The 18,512-nt window shown below is 40.9% G+C and overlaps 1 long non-coding RNA gene across 1 annotated transcript in view; it reads left to right on the plus strand.

Annotated features, from left to right (window-relative positions):
* LOC123791699 (uncharacterized) overlaps positions 1-13,950 on the plus strand; it is a 40,182-nt gene extending 26,232 nt beyond the window's left edge. The window contains exon 3 of the long non-coding RNA XR_015722497.1: positions 13,517-13,950. This is a non-coding gene — a long non-coding RNA (uncharacterized LOC123791699). The remainder of the gene's footprint in view (positions 1-13,516) is intronic.
* Positions 13,951-18,512: the final 4,562 nt, after the last annotated feature.

Here is an 18,512-nt window from a genome sequence, read left to right on the forward strand (position 1 = left end):
TATTATTAATCACATGACTTTAATTCAGCTAAACTAAGAAGTTTATATCTCAGGTAAGTGTTTGGGAAGCCAGACACTACAATACAAAATACTTACTGAACTTTCCGTGTGATCACAATTCTTCATTTAGTCATTACAGAATCTCAAAGGAGATGTACTTTACTATTCACAGCTTACCGATGAAATAATTGAGACTCAAAAACCTCAGTAGCAGAAGTTCATCTAAAACCTCTTTGATCCATAACCCGGGTAAGCTTCTCTGTGCTGTTTCTAGAGGTAACCTCTTCACCACTATGATTACCCATAAGAGAGACATAGGATATGTTTAGCTTGGAGCAGGATGGTTATTTCCCTTATACTGTGAAGTGCCCTCTTCTGTTCAAAGCAGAGATCTGCTCCAGAATCACTGTGGAGGTGGAGATGAAGGAGAGAGAGTGAAGTGACCCCTCAGGAGTCAGCAAATCAGTGACATCGATGTTTGTTGCATTAGTTTCTAAAAGGGGGTTTCCACACTATTGTGATCTTCCCTTCATTGCCCTATTGCTTTTTTTTTTTAACTGACATTCATATGGTTTCCTCTTCCTCTGCATGTGACTTCCCCAGCAATATTTCCACAAGGTACTGCACTTATGTGTATCAGCCCTGTTTCCAAAACCTTCTTGTTGACAATTTGGATAGACCAATTAAGAATGTGTAGAACAAATGATTATAAAGGTATTTGGATAGCATCAAGTCCAGTCCCACATTTTAGTTATGCAGAAGCTGATTTCCAGACAGGAAATACAGCCAGTCAGATACAAAACTGGGACTTGTGGCAAAGTTCTGTGAAGTCTAATATTCTTCCTACTACACAACATACTTGGTTGTATGATTGGCGTAAAAATAATAAGCGTATATGACTTATTTGGGCCAAATATATTATTTCAAGTCATTACTATATGTTTTTAATAACAAGGTGAAAACAAAGTTGGCAATCAAGAGATAGCAGCATAGGGTAGTAGAAAGACAATAGAAGCTTCACAGCAGGATAGATCTAAATTTGATTTGGGCTCCCTGATTTACTAGCTGTGTTACTAGCTGTGTTGGTCAGGTTGCTTAACTTTTCTGAAGGTGTCACTACCTGAGAGTACGAAGAATTAGATGCAGTGGTGTATATAAAGCATCTGACATACAGTAGGTGCTCAATATATGTGGGTTTCCATAATTCTAACCTACCACAAAAGAGCTGTGCCACTCTAGCAAGTTCCTTTAGCCTTTTGGGTCTTGTTTCCTCCATTGCAAATTGAGAAGATGAAAGAAACCAAATGAATTCCTACATCCCTTTTAACTCATCAAAAAATAATTAGTTCCCAAAGGTTCCTTTACCTTAATTTAAATTCAGCACTTAAGTACCTTATATCCATCCTAAGCACTGAACAGTACCAGCCAGGAAGATATGTATGATTTCAGCAGAATGGGATCCAACTCCATATCACATTAAGTTCCACAAAGAAAAATAACTATGCAAAACCCAAGGACTTAACTTAAAGGAAAACTCTACAAGGACATTGCAAACCCAATGCAATAAATATAAACTGAGTGTACACCTTAAATTATTACTCTCTCTTTTGCTGAGTTAGAAGATGAGAGCTAAAATGTTTATACTATATAACAAAAGACCTAAGAGACATTTGGTTAGAGCAACTAACGCCCTTTTTTGGGGGGAAAAATGAGTAATCAATTTCTCTTCCCAGTCTTTTTAAAAAAGATTTGTTTATTATTTGGGGGGGAAGGAGCAGAGGGAGAGTCAAGCAGACTCCTGAGCGCAGAGCCCAACACAAGGCTCAAACCCATGACCCTGACATCATGACCTGAGCGAAAGCAAGAGTGGGGAGGCTCAATGGACTGAGCCACCCAGCCACCCCCCAATGTGAGTCTTAAACAAGGCTTTGAAATTTAAGATATTTGTGTCATTTGGAAACCAAGGGGAATAAAATTTACTCTGAGAGGTGTTTTACAATGATAAACATTAGTATGAGAAGGCGGTTAACCGTGTTCTCCTGTTACTTTTGGATTTCATGTTTGGGATTTACTTTCTCTAAAAATAAAATATAATTTAAATGCTTGAATCTTATAAGCAAGACCTGAGAAAATACTAACTGATCTTAAATGAAAATTTTTTTTTAAAGATTTTATTTTATTTATTCGACAGAGATAGAGACAGCCAGCGAGAGAGGGAACACAAGCAGGGGGAGTGGGAGAGGAAGAAGCAGGCTCCCAGTGGAGGAGCCTGATGTGGGGCTCGATCCCACAACACCGGGATCACGCCCTGAGCCGAAGGCAGATGCTTAACCGCTGTGCCACCCAGGCGCCCCTTAAATGAAAATTTTAACTACAGTTTTTCCTCCTTTTCTCTTCCATAAGAAAATTATTATCAACGGATTTTTTCATTACAGATAAGGCTTTTTGCAAATAACATTGTGGAGGTTCAAAATACATTTAAAATCATATGTAGAGCTCTTAATTTGGTTTTAGAGCTCTTAATTTTGGGTTTCCCAAAAATTCATTTGAGGTTTGCCCTGTACCGTGCCTGTACAGTATTATTCAACTATATTACAGAATTTTGGAATGTATATCTTCGATTATAAAACACCACCACAACCAACAACAACAACAAAACTTTTGCCTTATATGAGTATGAAGAGACAGGAAAGATCCATTTAAACATTATCTCAAATGTGTGAAATAATATAGTTTTTTTAAATTCAACAGCTGTGTTCTACAAGCTGATTTTTTTGTCCTAAAATGTGATGAACAGTAAACTCTGTTCCCCAACATGCACTGTATGCAAAGGTTAAGAGAACCACAGAAATATGATTTAGGTCTATCCGTATCAGGCAAAGTGTGAACCAGAGATAGAAGGCCTGGATCCTGCTTTTGTCATTACTATAAAATTGATTTGTGATTTGGACAAGTCACTTCACCTTTTCAGTTCTGTCTCTTGACCTATGAAACAACAGGAGGAACCATGTAATCTCTTTAAGATTTCTTCCAGTTCCTGTAATTAACATCTGTGCAAATTCTCAGTACCGCATTTGAGGGGCATGGGACATGGGACAAAGGCACTCACAGGAGTGCACTTATTCTCTCTCCATACCTACTGCTAGGACGAACCAGCTTCGCAGAGAGCCAAATACTAAATGGCCTGGCTTCGTGCCTTGGCTAAAGAACACCATTGACGACTGTGAAAGCACTTAAAGAAACTCAGCCAGAGGAAACAAACTACTTTCTGAATGTAGTCCAAAAAATAGGTAGGGGGTGTGTAAGCCCTCACAATCTCAGACCCTTTGTGTCCTTGGCCTTTCTTCTTGGCTGGCAGAAGGCACTGAGTTTATTTAGGTGACTCAGGCTTTCTTAGACTTAGGAGAAATTATTCTGAAAAGGAATGGTTCTCCTCCCTGGTCCCACATCTGACCCTTAAAAATACATATATTTTTATGCAGCAGCTATACTGTCTGCAGCATTCTTAGAACACCTTCATAAAACTGAGTTCAGCATAGTGGTTAAAAGTAGGAAGTGGGCTCAAATCCTGGCTCTACCACTTACCTGCTGTAGGATCTCAGGAAAAAAGCTTAACCTCTCCCTGCTTCAGGTTCCTCTTCTGTAAAATAGGAAACTAATAAAACCTAACTCATAGGGTTGTGAACATTAAGCAAGATAATGCATGCAAAGCAGTTACCACAGAATCTGACAGGAAGTAAATGTTATAGATATGTAGATAGATGATAGACAGACAGACAGACAGAGACACACACACACACACACACACACACACACACACACACACACACACAGAGTTCCTGGCAACCGGGTCTCCCTAAAAAGTCTTATCCGAAGGCTACAAACAATTTTCTGGCAGTGAATGGCATCTGCTGATCTTTCCTCTTCTGAGCAAACAATATGGCAAAGACTCAAAGCTGGGCTCAGCTCTTACTAACAGGATCCTGCAGAAATCACATGAGGGAATGAGATTATCCGGAAAGTAGGAAAGAGTTACTCTGGTTTAAGACAAGGTCTTTGAAAGATAGAAACGCGCGCACGCGCACACACACACACACACACACACACACACACACTTAATATAGTCATACAGAATCAGAGAAAGGGGTTATTTTTTTGTATATGCCTTCTCAAGTGTTGCTGGTATTAAAAGCTACAGAATTTATAACTAGATGGCTCCCTGGAGACCATCTAGTTCAGCTCCCTCACTTGGTAGATAAGTAGCTGAGGCCCAGAGAGGTTAAGCAACTTACTGGGTGTCATCCAGCTGTAAATGACAGTGCCAAGACAAGCTTTCTGATTTCCCCTTTTACCACCCGCCCCCCAGTAATCAGCCTGGCATCTTTTACCAGCTCGGCACCCTGATCTTGTTGTAGCAAACAGAGCATTAAGGTACACACACACACACACACACACACACACACACAGACAGGTTTCTCACTTTTGCCTAAGTTCCCAAAAAGTACAGAAGCAACATCAACCTCCAAGACTTTTTTGCTAGCGCCTCCCATCATGGAAATTGAGGAGGATCCCAGTCAATATGTGGCCCTCTCCCAGGCTGTCTTTGGAGTTTCTATTCTTCCCTTTCTGTTCCTTCCTCACATCCAGTCTTAAGTGCTATTTCTTAGATCTATTTCCAAAAGGTCAGGCATTTCCCAGGACAGAAGTTACCTTTGCTAATTTGCAAATTCTTCATCTCCCCACAAATGCTATACCTTTAGACAGGAAATACAGAAGAACTGTGATTAAATTTCCAACAAGCTCCCTGAGTTGAATTCAGTCAGAATTAATCCCTTCCTCGCTAAGATAACTCCATCAGGTTCATTTATAAAGTGTGTGAGTAGGGGAAGGACTGGAGAACCCTCAGGTATGCCTGACACAGAGAAAAGGAGGAAGAGGGGAAGGAAGAGACTGGGGGGAAGAGGGAGATGGGTAAAGGAACACATTGACCAAACTGCAAAGTCTGGATCCTGAAAACAGCTCTGCTGCTGAGACTGACTCACTGCTGAGGGGATAGAACGGCAGAGGGGATGCACTGTCTTAATCATACCCCCTCTGGTAACTGACTAACAGCCGACTGGTGTCCCGAACTACACACATAGGAAGCAGGCAGAGGCTACTCCTAAGTGGCAGAAAGGAGGAACTAGGTCTTCCTCTTGCTCCCTTTTCTTTCATGCAGTGCGGGCCACTCTGTGCCTGGCGGGCACACCCCAAGCTCTCCAGCTTCCCTCGATTCACCCCCAGACAGGGAACTCCCCTCCCTGCTCTCCTGGGGGGGTGAAAAGAAGCTTAGGGCATCAGAGATTTCTTTCAACTCTGCCAAATGCTCCCCAGCTCCCTGCCCCTTGCAGGGAAACTGATCTGAGAGGAGATTTCACTGAGCTGACAAACGTAGGGCGCTTCTTGTCCCTAAGCGCCGGCGCCCGAGAAAGGTGTCCCTCAGCCTGGGTCTCTGCTGTGAGGGTGGGAGGCGTTAAGTGTCACAGCCAAGTGTTCCTTCCCCAATGTGAAACCGGAAGGAAGGCTTTGCTTGCCTTTTTCCCACTCCCTACCTGAATTCCGGGACCAAGTTAGGCTGCAACCCATAGAAAGCGGCAGAGAGAGTGACCAGCCACCCAGGCTTGTAACTCCCTTTCTCACACTCCAGATAAGGCGGAGACCACTTGACGTGGCTCTTGTCCCCGCCAAGCCCGTCCCTGCGCCGCCAGCTGTGGCCCAGGCTCCGGGGCCCCTGATTAGAGCCGCGGCGGTGTAAGTGGGTCCTCCACTTGCGCCGCAGGCCGTGGAACCACTCGGTCTCCAGCGTGGCGTTGGCCAGATGGTGTGCTGAGGAGGACAGGATGCGACTCTTCGCGAGTGGCCTGGAGGAAGACCTGCAGGCCCAGCGCGGGCAGCGACTGGGTGCTGAAGGTGATGGCTGCCCGGGAAATGCTGGGCTCGCCCTCCAGGAGACTCCGCACCAGTGCCTGGTACCACTCCAGGTCGTCCTGCAAGTTCTGCTCCCGCGACTTATTGCTCTGCAGCATCAAGTTGAGGAAGTTCGTGGCGTGTGACAGCGTGTCCAGCGCCCTGTGCAAGGAGGGATGGGAACTGGCTAGGGCTGACGACTTCGCCGGGAGGCCCGCCAACTCGTAGCGGCCGGAGCAGTTGGCTCGCTTCAGCTGGTGGGAGTCCCCGGTGTAGAGGTAAGAGGCCACGTCCATGGGCACCTCCTCGGCGAGTTTCTGCGCCAAGATGGTGCCGTCGGTGGAGCGGCTCCAGGGAGCCGAGGGGTCCGAGGCAGAGGCTCGAGCCGGCTGCTGGGCGTGCTGCTTCAGCCTCAGGGTTCTCTCTCGAGGGGAATCCAGCCGTCCCGGAGGGTCGCGGCTGGTGCTAATAGTTCCCAATCCCAGAAGAACGAGCAGGAGGCAGAAGAGTAGGGGATAAGCCATGGCTCCCATCTACTTCGCAGAGAGGAAAGGAGGTAACGGGAGACACTTTTTAAAATTTGGTCGTCAATTTATCAACAGTAAGACTTTTACTAGGAATCGGCCCCCTTCTCTAGATGGCACCCAGTCGAAAAGGACTTTAAGAATGTTTCAGAATTGGTCGGCTGGTTAAGCTACCATCACAGGGAATCAAAGCACCTGTGGCAACGCTGGCTGCACCCGCTCCATAATGGGTCGACTCGGGATTACGCACCTCACAGCCTTGAGCCGAACAAGTTACATCCCCTCTCGCTCCCGGCGGCTATAGTTAGCTTGCTTACATCTTTCTGCTCAGCAGCTTCCACCGTCGCTCTCATTGAGGTGTGTTCAAGAGCTGCTGCTGCTGCTGCCGCCGCGGCCGCCAAAGACACTGCTCCATCATCTCACCCGTGGCAGGTCGTTCCCGCCTCCCGGCTCTGGCTCCTCCTCTTTCGCTTCGCCCGGAGGGGCGGAGTGCGCGCACACAGATCCGCACCGCGAGCGCAGGACTGAGTCCCAAAGAGCGAAGATTTCTTTTAAGACGTTTGTCTCTCTGGAGTTTATACGACCAGGCAACTGGTTAATTGGCGCCCTCGGGTTTGGCCACAAACCACACTCCTTTCTCCCCCTGCTCTGGAGGAAAGCCGGTTTAAAGAGGCAGCTTGGCCTCAACCAAACCCTTGAGGGGAGGCTTCAAGCCGTCTTGTTCACTGTTTGGTCAGCTCCTCTGTCAATCAGCCGACTGCCATTTGTTGGGCTGGGGCGGGAGCTGTCCAGTGCTGAACCCCGGGCGGCACGGAGGAGGCGGAGGAGGCGGTGGCTCGGAGTGCAGCAGCACGGAGTCTTTTCACCCGCTCGCGTTCCCTGATGACTCGGAAACCTGAGGGAGTGGGGGTGGGGGTGGGGTGGGTGGGAGTGAAGGGAGAAGCAGAGCGTTTGTGGCTCAGAGCGAAGGAAACTTGGACGTACTGAGGAGGAGGGTATTGGCGTCTTGCATGCATGTTAAATCAGCCTTTTCTTTTGCCTGGAAAAGAGGGAGAAAGGAGTTTTCATTTCTGACTTAAATCGAAGGGGAGGGACGTAGGATGGAGACGTGTCCTCCCGAGCATCTGCTCATTTTAGGCAAATTATCAAATCCTCCTCTTTATTGTCGATTAAAGAAATGATTAAAACCTACTTGCCAAGGTCTTAGCTATGAGGGAGTAATGGAGACATCTACCGGCTGAGCTTCAAGGGGGGAAAAATGCTATATTTAAGGAACCTCTGCCTGAAAGGGGGACAGGATGTAGGGGAACCTGTGAAAGTGTATGCAAGTCAATAGGTGAAGGGAGAGACATGTGCAAGGGACAGGACTCAGATGTGAGAGAATGAGAATGAGTACTGAGTTTGTGTTGCGTGAGGAGGGAAGTCATTCTGATTGGGAGTTTCTAGAGTTAATGGATATGAGAACTAAGACATCCAGTTATCTATAGGTTGGGATACCCCAGCAGAAGGAAGAAGAGATATAGAGTAATAATATGTAAAATAATAATTATAAGCTGCATAATATGCCAAGTCCCCACCCCAATTATGGGGACATCCCTTAACAGAGTCTAATTGTTTTATTTGAAACTTTAAGGATGTCTTCTGTTATTCTGAAAATACTAATTACTACTTGATATGTAGTATTTTATGTGTCTCCACTTTCCATAGGCACCTCCGTTTTCAAATTCCTCCAGAAAGATACAAATAATCCCAAATTCACTTCAGTTCCTAACCAACAAAAATGTCACTGGTGGCATTCTGAGACAGCACTGCTTAGATTTACTTTATCATTTCATTTCATTCTCCCTATTGAGAAAATACCTGAGCACTGAAACGTAAGCTCCAAAGAGAAAAAGATTGTCTGTATTGGTCACTGTAGTATCTTGAGCACCTAGAACACACAGAACTGCCTGGTACATAGTAGGTTCTCAATAAATATTAGCTAAATTAATGAATAAACCAGAAGATCGTGATGATGAAGCTAATATTTAAAAATGCATATCCTTATCTAAGAAGAAAAGTCTGCCTGATATGTCAGTGACAAGGACTTTTGGAATGAGACATAGTAATGAGTTTTCCAAACTACAGACATGGTCTCCAAGTGAATTTTTATACCTATGCAAAGAATGGTTACTAGATTTATACTTATTTACAAGTAGATTTCATGCTCATATCTGACTTTTTGTTTAATTTTTGCTTTACAGTGTATACTCCTTTGCTAAATAAATGTCATCCCAGTTTAATGCTTTACGGTAGCATATGTGGCAGTAATAACAGAAGGAGTTTCTGTTTGTTTAATTTATCAGAGTATACAGTATGATTTTCAATCTATATAACCACACTAAGGACTGAAATGTAATTTCCTCATTAATTGATGTTCTTAGAAAACATATACAATTTATTAACAGTTCTTTAAAATTTTTCAGTGTGGCATTTAAAAAAAGAGGATATAATTTTTTTAGTAGGCCCCTCTAGAAGTAATTCAATGACTGAGCATAATTAAAAGATTTGGGTTCTGGTATAAGCATTCTTCTAAGCAAGATTTATGATCACTGGCAAGACATTTAAAGTTTCTGGTTTTAAGGACACAAATTATATCTGGTCTTCATGACTTAACACTGAAGGAGTACTGAATGTAACCTAAGTCACCCTCCAGAGGTGCCAGGCCTTCCCTAGCTAACATCTATCAAGAAAAGCTCTCCGGGTGAATCTATGTGAGAGGCTTTTGCAATTTTAGCATTCCCTTCAGTGGCTCACCTTCAGTCTATACTGCCATATAACTGAGGTAGACTAGTTGGGTCTAGAACAGCACTGCCAAAAATAGAAATATAATGTGAGTCACAAATGTGAGTCATATATATAATCTTAAATGTTCCAGTAGCATATTTAAAAAGTAAAAAGAAAAAAGTAAAATTAATTTTAGTAATATATCTTATTTAGTCCAATATATACAAAATAATATTTCAATAAGTAAACAATATAACAATTGTTAGTGAGATATTTTACATTTTTATACTAAAAATTCAAAATCCAATGTATATTTTACACCCACAACACATGGCATTTCACACTAGCCACATTTCCCGTGCTCAATAACCACCTGTGACCAGAGGCTTCCATAGAATACAAGCTCAAGAAGATAGTACATTGTGGTCTTGAATGTTCTAAAAAGCCTAGGTACACACAGGATAAGGTACCATGGTCCGAATGCTCTAGGAGGCCTGGTCCATTTAATAAGTCTGGAGTCAAGGTAACTGAGTAGTAGACAACCCTTTGTCAATGTCAGTGTCCATCAGTAAAGGAAATAATCCAAAAGAGGTTTTTATAAGAGACTGAGATTTAACACATATTCATACACCTCTAAACAAATTACAAAATTCCACACCAACTCACAAAGACATATCATTCATTCAACAGATGTTGATTGAGCCTCTATTAAGTATCAGGCATTAGGCTTGCTACTGGTGCAAACTAAACACATCTTCTGCACAATAGACACATGGATCTTACAATCAGGTGTGTAGAGAGAGAGATGATAAAAGAGCAAACAAACTAAAAACTTAAATATAGTGGTAACTGCCATGAAAAAATAAACACTGTAAAGTGATAAGAACTGCAGGGTTTGGGGGTAGGGACCTTCTTATATAAAGAGACGAAGAAAAAAAAACTTCTATGAAAAGGTAACAATTGAGCTGAGACTTCAAGAATGAGGAGCAGTTAACTAGGTGGTAGATAGTAATGAACTAGCTAAAGGTAAGAAGGAAAGAAACTTACCTCAGTTAGATGGAGTAGTATATGGGTACACTAAGACTACAAATATTCCATTCCTAACAGGAAAGAGGGCTGGAAGAAAATAACTTCAAGAACCTGAAGTTCATATATAACAAGTACAAACAATTGAGAAAAAAATCATTTTATAAAATAATCAAGTGATTCTGGCATGAATAACACCCACCCCCACCACCAATTAAGTGAATGTAATTTGTACATATAGATAAATACCCCCTGTGTTACCTCAAAATTAAGAATGAAGTTGTCATATTGATACCATGTAGGAGCTTGACCGTAACAGAACAATGCATACAAGACCCATCACCCCTCTGCGAAAAGGCCCAAAGCTTTTTCATCACAGCCTGAGAAGTCAATGTAATTGCCTGAAAATAGTGAAATGTGCACTGATGAAAAAGCAATCTGCAATGGAGTCATGAGTTATTAGTTGTCATATGACTGATTTATCAATATTATAAAAAGATGTGATGTCTGAATATCTTTTGTGTGTATGTGAGTGTGTGTGATGTTTGCATATCTTTAAGAAAAAGAAATTAAAGGAGGTAAAAAACTGCTGAGACCAGATTTTATGTGAGCAGTTTAGGTAGAGTTATTTAAAAAATTTAAGTGCTGCTGGGGCACCTGGGTGGCTCAGTTGTTAAGCATCCGCCTTTGGCTCAGGGCGTGATCCCAGGGTCCTGGGATTGAGCCCCGCATCGGGCTCCCTGCACCGCATCTGGCTCCCTGCTCTGCTGGGAGCCTGCTTCTTCCTCTCCCACTCCCCCTGCTTGTGTTCCCTCTCTCGCTGGTTGTCTCTCTGTGTGTCAAATAAATAAATAATATCTTTTAAAAAAATTTAAGTGCTGCTTTAAATCATTTAAATCAGCAAGGATTAGGACAGTGGGATATGGTGAAAGGACACTGAATTGGCAGTGGGGAGACCAAAATCTACTCTTGGCTCTGCCATCATCCAGTCACATGACTTTTGACAATTTCCTCAACCTCTCTGAGCCCTTTTGCTTCATCTGAACCCTAAGAGTGATGTGTAAGATATATCCACAACTGGAACAATTGAAGCTGAGTAACAGATATTGGCCCAGGTATATCTTCCAAGAACTCATCGTTCTAAATCGCTCTAGATTTACAAGGTAACTGTTATTTTTAGATTAAATGATGATGGATCTCAGTAAACAAAGTGGCATAACCCCAGATTCCTGATAAAGCAAATAGAACTGCAAAGGGACAGCACAGTCTGTCAATATGACACAAATTCAGAAATCCAGTTCTTATTCCAGTCTTGTATGCATTGTTCTATTACAGTCAAGCTCCTACATGGTATCAATATATATTTATATAACTTCATTCTTAATTTTGAGGTGACACAGGGGTATTTATATATATGTACAAATTACATTCACTTAAGAATCACTGAGATTCCGGATTTCCCTAAGCATATGCAATCCCTGTGCCTCATGTGCCCATTTGCAAAATGAAAATCATAGTCTTTGTTCTCCAAGGGCAGTAGTTTTGAAATTTCTGGGTGTAGAAGTATCACTAGAGAATTCTGAATATCACTGTGGGTCTGGGTAGAACTTGAGAATCTGCATTTTAATAAGCACCACAGGTGATTTCTGTTGCAAATGGTCCACAGAGCACATGCTGAGAAATACTGCCTGGAGCCGTGGAAAATAACTCTAAGATATTAGGAAAGAAGAGCTGGTAAACACAAAGCCTTGTTATAAATTGTGAAATGTAGCCTATGAATAACAATGAAAATAACACCTATAAAGAATATTATTTTTATTAATATTAATAACATCATCATTATCATCTAAACATTTATATAGCACTCACAGCAGCCAGGCATTGTCCTAAGGATTTGACACAGGTTAGCTCTTTTAGTCTGCATTACCACACTGAGCTTGGTACTGTTTCCATTTTACAGATGGGAAACAAAAAGAACAAAAAACAAACAACAACAAAAAGAAGTGCCCTAAGAAATGCAGCCATGTGGCTCCACATATACTTTTAATCATTATACCAGTGGTTCTCAAACACTGATATGCATTAGATTCACCTGGAGAGCTTCTGTCAAAGCACAGATCAGTGGCCATACCGCACAGCATTGCTACTTCAGTGGGTCTGGAGTAGGGCCTGAGAAGTTGTATTCCTAACAAGTTCCCAGGTGATGCTGATACTGCTGGTCCAGGAGCCACTCTTTCAGAATCACTGCTCTGTGCTGTACTTTCCATCAGTATAATCTATCACCTCTACATGCTTACACTCTTCCATGTATTTCACATGGAAAAAGAAGAAAGTGAACATCAGTGGATGAAAAGATGCCTGAAATCTGCTCAGGGGGAAAAACAACTCTCTGGTTTTCTATTTCCGGCTTAGAAAGTTTACCCAAGATGTTTATGTTTTTTACTTCACAGTTTATTCTCATCTGCCTCCAGTTTACCCTTAAAACTCTTACTCCCTGTCAGCATCACTTCTAAAAACACTCCTGTTCTTTCAAGAGTCATCTCCTATGCTTTTCACTATAAAGTCATGACTTGGGCTGTTTTTTTCCTACCCAATAAAGTGCATCTTTTTTAAGTACTGCTAAACAGTATCATCTACAGAGTCACTCAGGCTTTGACTCAAACTGCTAGTTTCCCCTAATCTTCTAAGCCACCACGCACGCAAAACGGTTCTGTAAACCTAAAGACACCTGAAGAACTTTCTGACCACAAGGGAAGAGAATACCAGGAAATGGCATTCATGTAGGAAAATCCTAAGTGCACTAAGGCATAGTATTTCCTTTAAATGGCTTTCCACGTCCCTGACCTAACAACCTAACATCCAGCAGTGCTGGAAAAGATTAACATGGCATTTACAAAAACAAAAACAAAAAGCAAAACACAAAACAAAATAAAAAACACCAAACTACTGAAAGTCCAACTCTATTTAATACAAGGATTGGCTCCCTTTCTCATTTAGAAATAAGAACAACCCAAGAATTTGAAACAAAATTTACCAGGAAGAGAGCTTTGTGGATAGAAAGAAATAGGAAATAGATTACTTTGTCTTTGCTCAATTTTCTCTGCTTCCCTCCTTGGAGGGAAGCTCCTCAGGCCACGTGTAAGTGTGTGTTATTATAGTTTATGATGTTGTCTTCATCAGGACATTACCTTGGGCAAAATGAAGGTTTACTTCATGACCAGTTTCAGACTTGGCTCTCCATCTTAACCCAACAGGTTTTGAAAGTTGGAAACTTCAAGTGCCCAGGACCATGTCTGCAATTCACCTTGTGTACACATAAGAGACACTAACTAATGGCAATTCCTCACTGAAGAAGAGCAGAAACTTGTAAACCCAAATGAACTTATAAAGAACAAGTTTATCAAAAAGCAGAATCATACCTGTAAACACAAAGAACAAACTGATGGTTGCCAGAGGGAAGGGGTTGGGGATGTGGGCAAAATGAATGAAGAGGAGTGGGAGATAGAGGCTCCCAGTTATGGAATGAATAAGTCATGGGAATAAAAGCACAGCATGAGGAATGTAGTCAATGATATTATAATAGCATGGCTACACTTGTGGCGAGCATATAGCATAAAGTATAAAGAAGTCGAAAGAAGTCCAATCATTATGTTGTACACCTGAAACTAATGTAACATTGTGCATCAACCACACTCAAATAAAAAATTTAATGAAAAAAAAAGCAAGTTTGTGATAATATTAAGTCGCTTGTTAAGTTTTCCTATTTTAAAAAAGTTGGGGGAAATTAATCCAGTTATGTTATTGTTGTAATTTCAGATACCTGGATTATATGGAAAAAATAAGGAGACATAACATAAAAAGATATCCCAACAAGATGTAGTGAAAGAAAAAAATCACTACACATATTCTGGTGGAAATACCTTCAGGCTAAGAAAATGACAAACCTAAGCTTGAGTCCAGGTACAAAACAGTTTTGCAGATGTAGTAGGTGGTGTGATGCAGAAGTCTGAATCCTGTGGCATATATTAATTGTTTCTATTTGTCATTTTGATGTATTCTTTGGAATAAACAGCTTCAAGGAAAATTTTGCCTGGTCTTTACCAACAGCTCCCTATTCAAACACGGAAGAATTTCAGAGAAATTTTGGCACAAGAAGCTTTCGGCTTCTTTTGTTCGCTGTGTCAAATAATGTTCCTCAGTAATGGGGCTGACTTCAAGTATAATGGCCATCACATATCACAGTGTCTGGGGAGAAATGGGTTCTTCATGAGCACTCTGCAGAAATGAGTTCTTATATATTGCATAGAAAAAAGCCCACTAGAGAACAGAAGGCTAAAAAGAGAAACTATTTTCAAGAATCTGCTGTATCATGAGTACCAAATGTGATGAAAAGGAGCTGTTTCAACTGTTTGTTTTTATATCTCAAATCAGATATTCTGGAGTTAAATCCTGTGGCATATAATTTAATTAAAATTCAAGAAAGAAATAAGAATATAACAAGAAAGCTTTTCTGAATGTCGAGGTTATTTTTAATTGAGATGGATTAACCAAGAACTGAAAAGAATCTCTTTCCTTGAAGAATAATTTGTGATTTTTGGTAGAAACTATATCCATGTAGCAAAAATGAGTTATATTTATATTCCACCTGGATAGACAGACAAACCAAATGGTCATTGGGATCTATTTCTTTCCTATAGTTCTTTGATAGACTGAGATCACTGATAGACTCCAATAACTGAAACTGTTAGATTGCCACAAACGGGAAAACTAGTGCATACATCTTTAACGCAAATACTTCTCTTAGGCATCAAAATCCTGTCCCTGTTTGCTACCATTCCTCTTGTACTGCATTACTCAACCTGACATTCAAGACCATTTACAAAAATTTTCTCCCACAACCCACCAGTCCTCTGCTGCCTTTTGGAGTCCCTCCATTCTGACAAAGCTATGTGGTTTACACTCTTCCTTTATAAGTAACTTGCACACTCCAGTCCTATGCCTGCCTTTGTGAAAGTAACTCTGTTTATTGAGAAAACTTCTATAAATATGTGTTTCCTTTAAAATCTTTCAACACTACTAATCTCTGAATAGACATTTCTTCTAGAAGATTTACGAAGGTCTAATGAGTTCATGAAAAGATGCTCAACACCATTAGTCTTTAGAGAGATGAAAATTTAAACCACTAGATACAATTACATACCCCTAAAGAACTATAATAAATAAGACACACAATAACAACTGTTGGTGAGGATGTGAAAAAACAGGAGGCTTCCTACATTGCTGGTAGGAATGAAAAGTGTCATAGTCACATTAGCCACAGATTAGCAATGTCTAAAAAAGTTCAATATAAACTACCACATAACCTAGAAATTTAACTCATAGGTGTTTACCCAAAAGACATGAAAGCTTATGACCACACAAAGACATGCATGTGAATGTTCACTGCAGCATTATTCATAATAGCCAAAATCTAGAATGAGCTAAAGGTACATCAACTGGTGAATGAATAAACCCAGTGTGGTACAACCATATGATAGAATACTATTCAGCCATCAAAATGAGCAAGCCACTGACACGTGCTATGTCATGCATAAAGCTCAAAACATCACACTAAGAGAAAGCAGCTAGACACAAGAGACCAGATATTGTGTTTATATGAAATGTCCAGAAAAGACAGATTAATAGAGACAAAAGGTAGGTTGTTGTTTGCCTGGGCCTGGAAATGGGAGCAAGAACCAATTGTAAAATAGCATGAGGGAGGGATCTTACCAGGGGGATGAAAATGCTCTAAAACTGGTGGTAATAGCTGTATCACACTGTACATTATTTGAAATCATTGAATTGTGCACTTAAGTGGGTGATATGTAAAACGTACTTCAGTAAAGTTTGTTAAAAAAAAAAAAGAACTACCATCTCTAGGTATTCTCCATAATTCACTTGATTTTCTAGAATCATCCTTTGAGTCTATCTAGTATCATCTCAGTTCATATGAACCCATTATTTATTATATGATTTACATTTGCTGGTTTAAAAGCAGAATGATAATGGTCCGAATGGTTAAAAATTGTTGAATTCAGGATTGTAATTTTCTGAAGGTCAGAATGTTGCCCATTAATACCCTGTGTTAGATGCAAATAAGATTTTTTTTTCAAATAAGATTTTCTTAATGTAGGAATGTTAACATATAAAACCATTTGTGCCAACTCCATTTGATAGTAGAACCCTAAATTTAGATTTAAAAGTATTTTTTATTTTTTAGAAAAATCACTGTTCCTACTTATTCTTGGAAAGTACTTTTATCCCAATTGAAAAATGAGCAGAAGACATGATCAGAAATTTAAAAGCAAAAGAAACATATATGGCCAATAAACATATGAATCCCATAGTGAATGTGGAAATGCAAATCAAAACACAATGCGATACAAGTTAAATCTGTATGACTGGCAAAAATTAAAAGGTCCAATAAAACCAAGTTATTGGCACTGGATGTGAAGAGGATGGAAGAGATGTGAATTCACAAGATCTCTTATGCTGTGCTGTTGGAAATGTAAATTCGTATGATTGTTTTTGGAAAATAATTTAGCATCACCTTGTAATGTCAAACATTCACCTACACTATGATCTAGCACTTCCACTCTTGATGTAGACACAAAAGAAATTCTGGCACATGTATACCCTGTGATACATACAAGAATGTTAATAACATTATTGTTTAAATAACAAAAACCTTGAAAAGCCTAAATGCTCATCAACAGAACAGGTGAATTAACTGTGGTATGCTCACACATATGAAATGAAAGTAAGGACATTATGAACACAGGATTCAGAGAGATGGCTGAGCTCTTTGGGTGGGGTGAGGTATGAGAAGGGGATTGGGTGCTAGGTGCAAGAAATCAAAGGCTTATCTAAAATAATTAAATTTAAAAATCAGATCATGTATTGACCAATGGTGAAAGGGTATTGAACAAAGGATTATGCCAAATCCAAGGTCCTAAAGTCAATTAAAGGAGCAAAAGAAAGGAAAGAGAGGGGAACAGAAAGGAAGGACAGAAATCACTATTAACTATCCTTACTGCTATACCCTGGTCCCCAAATGAATGACCCTCGTGAGCTATATAACCCTCCTCACCTTTGCAATTCATCAGGTTGACAAATCCAGCAAAGCAATGGTGTGAATGTTTCAGTTGGTGCCAATATTTCACTCCTCCTCACACAGTCCACTTTTGTTCCCAATGCCAAAAATCCACTGGTGGCAAGTTTCAGTGCTCAGACAGGCTTCCTGATTTGAAATCAGGCAGGGTTTTTCAGTGCCTGCCTTCAACTAGACCTTCGTATTAGTAATGGTTGCTATTCACACTGTGCTGAGCCATCATCTTTGATGGCAGTCCACTTCAGGCTGAAGTTTGATTTCACCTTCCCTATCAGTCTCTAAACTTAGGGAGTCTGTATCCAGAGCATTATTTCTAGGCTTCCAACGTGTCTCCTCAAAGACCGTCTGACCCACTTTCCAGATGGAGCCAACATCATCCTCTATCTGATCCATAAATCATGAACAGAAGGCTGAGGAAATGAGAAGCTGTGTACCCACTGGGAGGGGAGTGAAGCTTCCAGCACGGGGTCTACGGCAAGATCACAGCCACACAACCTAATTCTCCAGAAAGCCAGTTTTGATCAATGACAGAACAACCTGGTTCCGGATGAAATTATCCCAGATTTTTAAACACAAATAAACAGTCATATTGAAAGTCGGTAAGATTTACCACAAACTCAATCTGCCATATTTAATGGTGTGTACTGTGGTAATTATGGTACCTGAAGACTAGGTAGCAATAGTAAGGCGTTCACATATTTGACAATAATAGCTCTTTCTGGGATTCCCTCAGACAAAAGATGGGAAAGAGAAAAAATAAAGTTTATGAGCTCCTCTCCTGCCAGAAGGGCACAGGGCAGTGCTCTAGTACTCCTTCCCTAAAAACGATTTAAGGTGTGAACTCAAGGAATAAGTACTTGGAACCAGGGAATAAGTACCTTCCCTAGTACCTGGGCTCTGAGTACCTTTTAAGTCCTCTTGGAAAAGAAAATAGCTAGATACCCCCAGAGAGGCTGATTTCAGTGTTCATTTACAAGTCAAAGCATCAGGTCAGATCTGTCTCTGATAATAAATGGAGAGAAGCCCTGCTTTTTTTTTAAACATAAGAAACTGTGGGAAGCAAGCTGCCCTCGAGTGAGAGATGGTGAGGACAGCTAGAT

This window comes from Ursus americanus, chromosome 31 (assembly GCF_024610735.1).
Source record: "Ursus americanus isolate L20-20 chromosome 31, mUrsAme1.1.p, whole genome shotgun sequence".
In the NCBI taxonomy this organism is placed as follows: domain Eukaryota; kingdom Metazoa; phylum Chordata; class Mammalia; order Carnivora; family Ursidae; genus Ursus; species Ursus americanus.